This window comes from Microcebus murinus, chromosome 3 (genome assembly GCF_040939455.1).
Source record: "Microcebus murinus isolate Inina chromosome 3, M.murinus_Inina_mat1.0, whole genome shotgun sequence".
In the NCBI taxonomy this organism is placed as follows: Eukaryota; Metazoa; Chordata; class Mammalia; order Primates; family Cheirogaleidae; genus Microcebus; species Microcebus murinus.
The window spans coordinates 75684792-75689852 of record NC_134106.1 but is presented as its reverse complement, the minus strand read 5'-3'; the positions used below and the strand labels follow the sequence as shown (position 1 = coordinate 75689852).

The following is a 5061-nucleotide window of genomic DNA, read 5'->3' as shown; positions in this document are numbered from 1 at the left end:
CGCCAGCGGGGACAGGGCTGGGGCGGGAGGCGAGCAGAGTCCCTTTCCAGACCTCTCTTCCTGGGGAATTTTTCACTCCTGGAGCAAAGGACTCCAGGGGGTGCCAGCTACAGCCCCTTCCTGCCCCACCCCTGTGCCTAGAGCACAGGCTAAGTCTGTTTTGCCCTGACAAAGACCGTTTATTGAGCACCTACTACGAACCCAGCCTTCTGCAGACAACCCTGGTGCTTCCGACAGCCTATACGAGGCTGTTTTGTCCTTTTCCAACTAAGGAGACTGAGAATCAGTGAAGTCGAGTCAAGGTCACAGAGCTGGTCACTAGCAATGCTAGGTCTTCTCTCTTGCCTGGTCCCTCACTCTCCCCTCCGGGGGCAACCCTCAGCCCCCAGCCGGGCCACAGGGAGAGGAACAGCTCTCACTTCCAGCCCCCACTGGGACTTGGTAGTTCCTTCATTCTCTGGATCCCCCCTCATGGTCCTTCTCTCCTCTCTGCCTCACAGGGCGGATGGAGGGAGGTCCCGCTCTCTGGCAGAGGACCACCCTGGTGGGCTCCTGAGAAGGGCCTGGCAGGCTGGCTGCTGCCCCAAGCCAAGACTTTCCTTCCCTTCTTGGCCCCCCTCTCAGCCAGGGCCTGGGCAGAGGGGGAGCTGGGCTTGGGGCCAAGCAGTTCCTTCCTGACTCCCGCAGGAGCCTGAGAGCCGGCTGCAGGGCTGTGACCCAGAGGCAAGCAACCTCTTTCACACAAAGACAGGTCCTGGAGACTGAGCCATTTTCCTCCCTACCTTTGAATGGGCTAACCTTCATTTGTCCCACCCTGAAGGAAGGCCTGAAGTCCACTCAGGATGCTTGGGGTGGGGTCCCTTCCTCCTGCCCTCCAGGGCCCAGACCAGTTGGGAAGCTGCGAGGGGTGTGCAGAGGATGTGGGGAACATTGCCTTGAGTGCTGGAGTCATTAGAAGAAGCCAGTGTCTTGACCGCATTAGCAAGAGCAGTGAATGCCAGGGCTTGCCTGGCACTCACAGGTGGGTAGAGCAGCCAGCTAGGCCTCTGCCTGGTCTGGGAGAGCCAGGGGAGAGAGGAGTTTGGACAAATGAAGCCAAAAGCAAAGACATTTCAAGGAAAGGCAACAGGCCCTCCAGTAATCCTCAAACCAGCCTGGTCATCCTCTTCTCCCAAACTAAGAAGGAAGGGAGGCCCTAATTCCACCTGCCAGCGGGTCCTGCCTTGTTTACAGGATTAACCCAAGCAAAGCAGGCATTTCCCCAGGAATCCCACCTCTTGCTACCTCTCTGAAATGTTGCAAATAAGCGCTGTGCCACTCTTCTGGGCTGTAGGATACTTGTGACTTGACCACGGGTAACATGGAATAGTGGGGAAAGTTTTATAGTAAAGTTAAGAAGAAAACCAATGTTTCTGATGCTCATATCTCATCTAGGAAATGAAGATATTAATTCAACCCATAGCCTCTTAGACTTTTGGGTTGAGAGGGCCTGGGCCACTTCCATCATCTGAAGCAATTAGTTTATTAAGAAATGAAGATGGTGTATTGCAACTAGCATGTGGCAGAGTCCAGAGCTGGCAGCCAACAACTGTGGTCATGGCACCAGCAAAAATCCTGACGGGGGGGGGGGGGGAGGCCTATGAGCAAATAAGGGAGAGACTGAAGAATGAAGTCACTCAGATGAAGGAGCAAGTACCTGGTTTCACACCAGGCCTGGTAATTTTACAGGTTGGTGACAGAGATGATTCCAATCTTTATATAAATGTGAAGCTGAAGGCTGCTGAAGAGGTTGGGGTCAAAGCCAGTCACATTAAATTACCAAGAACAGCCACAGAATCTGAGGTGTGAAAGTACATTAGATCTTTGCATGAAGACTCTACTGTACATGGATTCATACTGCAGCTACCTCGAGATTCAGAAAATGCTGTTAACACTGAAGCAGTGATCAAAGCTATCGCACCCGAAAAGGATGTGGATGGATTGACTAGTATCAGTGCTGGGAAACTCGCTAGAGGTGATCTAAATGACTTTCATTCCTTGTACACCTAAAGGATGCTTAGAACTCATCAAAGAGACAGGGGCACAGATCGCCGGAAAGCGCGCCGTGGTGGTCAGGTGCAGTAAAATAGTAGGAGCCCCAGTGCATGACTTGCGGAACAATGCCACAGTGACCACCTGCCACTCCCAGACTGCCAGTCTGGGCCAGGAGGTAAATAAAGTGACATCCTGGTGGTTGCAACTGGTCAGCCTGAAATGGTGAAAGGAGAGTGGATCAAACCTGGGGCAATACTCATCGACTGTGGGACCAATTATGTCCCAGATGATACAAAATCAAATGGGAGAAGGATCGTGGGTGATGTGGCATAAAACGGGGCCAAAGAGCGGGCGGGCTTCATCCCTCCTGTTCCTGGCGGCGTCGGGCCCATGACGGTGGCAATGCTGATGCAGGGCACGGTAGAGAGTGCAAGGGGTTTCCTGGAGAAATACAAGCCAGGAAAGTATTAACCTTAAGTATTAAAATTAACCTGAAGACACCTGTTCCAAGTGACATTGCTATATCACGATCTTGCAAACCGAAGCCCATTGGTACGCTGGCTCGAGAAATTGGCCTGTTCTCTGAAGAGGTGGAATCGTATGGTGAGACAAAGGCCAAAGTCCTGCCATCAGCACTGGAACGACTGAAACGCCAGCCTGACGGGAAATACGTGGTGGTGACTGGAGTAACTCCAGCTCCCCTGGGAGAGGGGGAAATACAACCACAGTCGGGCTGGTGCAAGCCCTGGGTGACGTCTTCGCGTGTGTGCGACAGCCTTCCCAGGGCCCCACCTTTGGAATAAAAGGTGGTGCTGCAGGAGGTGGCTACTCCCAGGTCATTCCTACGGAAGAGTTTAATCTCCACCTCACTGGTGACATCCATGCCATCACTGCAGCTAATAACCCGGTTGCTGCGGCCACTGATGCCCGGATATTGCATGAACTGACCCAGACAGACAAGGCTCTCTTTAATCGTTTGGTGCCCTCAGCAAATGGAGTGAGAAAGTTCTCTGATATCCAAATCCGAAGGTTAAGGAGACTAGGCATTGAAAAGACTGACCCTACCACACTGACAGACGAAGAGATAAACAGATTTGCAAGATTGGATATTGATCCAGAAACCATAACTTGGCAAAGAGTGTAGGATACCAATGATAGATTCCTGCGGAAGATCACAACTGGACAGGCTCCAACGGAGAAAGGGCACACACGGACGACCCAGTTTGATATCTCAGTGGCCAGTGAAATCATGGCTGTCCTGGCCCTCACCAGTTCTCTGGAAGACATGAGAGAGGGACTGGGTGAAATGGTGGTGGCCTCCAGCAAGAAAGGGGAGCCCATCAGTGCGGAAGATCTGGGGGTGAGTGGCGCGTTGACAGTGCTTATGAAGGACGCGATCAAGCCTAACCTCATGCTGACGTTGGAGGGCACTCCGGTGTTTGTCCACGCCGGCCTGTTCGCCAACATCGTGCATGGGAATTCATCTGTCATGGCAGACCCGGTCGCACTCAAGCTTGTTGGCCCAGAAGGGATGGTAGTGACCGAAGCCGGATTCGGAGCAGACATTGGAATGGAAAAGTTTTTTAACATCAAATGCTGATACTCTGGCCTCCGCCCTCACGTGGTGGTGCTCGTTGCTACTGTCAGGGCTCTTAAAATGCACGGGGGGCGGCCCCACGGTCACCGCTGGACTGCCTGTTCCCAAGGCTTACAGAGAGGAGAACCTGGAGCTGGTTGAAAAAGGCTTCAGTAACTTGAAGAAACAAATTGAAAATGCCAGAATGTTTGGAGTTCCAGTTGCAGTGGCTGTGAATGCGTTCAAGACGGATACAGAGGCTGAGCTGGACCTCGTCACACGCCTTGCCCGAGAGCATGGAGCTTTTGATGCTGTGAAGTGCACTCACTGGGCAGAAGGGGGCAAGGGTGCCTTCGCCCTGGCACAGGCTGGCCAGAGAGCCACACAGGCACCCAGCAGCTTCCGACTCCTTTATGACCTCCAGCTCCCAGTTGAGGATAAAATCAGGATCATTGCACAGAAGATCTATGGGGCAGATGACATTGAGTTGCTCCCTGAAGCTCAGCACAAAGCCGAAGTCTACACGAAGCAGGGCTTTGGGAATCTACCCATCTGCATGGCCAAGACACACTTGTCCTTGTCTCACAACGCAGAGCAAAAAGGCGTGCCTACAGGCTCCGTTCTGCCTATTCGTGGCATCCGCGCCAGTGTTGGGGCTGGTTTTCTGTACTGTTTAGTAGGAACAATGAGCACAATGCCTGGACTCCCTTCCCGGCCCTGCTTTTATGATATTGATTTGGACCCTGAAACTGAACAGGTGAATGGACTGTTCTAAACAGATCAATCTATCTTCAAGGAACTACTTTGAAAGTCTGGCCAGTATCTCTTCAGGCCCACTGGGAGTTAGTCAAGAGAAGTCAGCCCCTTCCCTGAAGATCTTCTGAAACATATAGTGGGAGTTTCTCCAGAAGCCTTAATTCTCATCATCATGTATAAATTAACATAAATCATGCACATTTCTATTTACTTTAGTGCAGATCCACAGAATAAAAGAAAATAATTTTGCTAAAAAAAAAAAAAGAAATGAAGATATGACAAAACAAGGTTATAAAAAATTTGGCATATTTTATATGTTTACATTTAACCAAGTAATGTTTTGTTCTATGCAACGAGGTATAGTACACTCTAATTAGGCTATTTATAAGAAAACCATAAGATTTATAATACAGCACAGGCAGTAAGATTTCGTAAGGGACAGAAGTTTAGAAATGTAAGAAGAACATCTTTGCCTTAAAGTCCAGCCAACATATCTCTGGGGCTGTGGGTATGAATGTAATGGGACACAAGATCAAAAGTTTGGTGCAAGGCTGTAGCGAATGCCAGGCCCAGAAGGAGGGCCTTCTGGACTTCTCTGCAAAGGGCCTGCTGGTTTCCACCTCATGAGACTAAGATTAGGTGAATTAATCCTGCAAACCATACAAACAGTACTTAGCACTGTTGATTATTATGAT

The 5061-nt window shown here is 50.6% G+C and overlaps 1 protein-coding gene and 1 pseudogene across 1 annotated transcript in view; one reads left to right on the top strand and one right to left on the bottom strand.

The window, feature by feature from the left end:
- MAL (mal, T cell differentiation protein (MAL blood group)) overlaps positions 1 to 5061 on the bottom strand; it is a 279087-nt gene that overhangs the window by 92337 nt on the left and 181689 nt on the right. The gene's annotated exons all lie outside the window — the stretch shown is intronic.
- Positions 1557 to 4385, top strand: LOC105859164 (C-1-tetrahydrofolate synthase, cytoplasmic pseudogene; annotated as a pseudogene).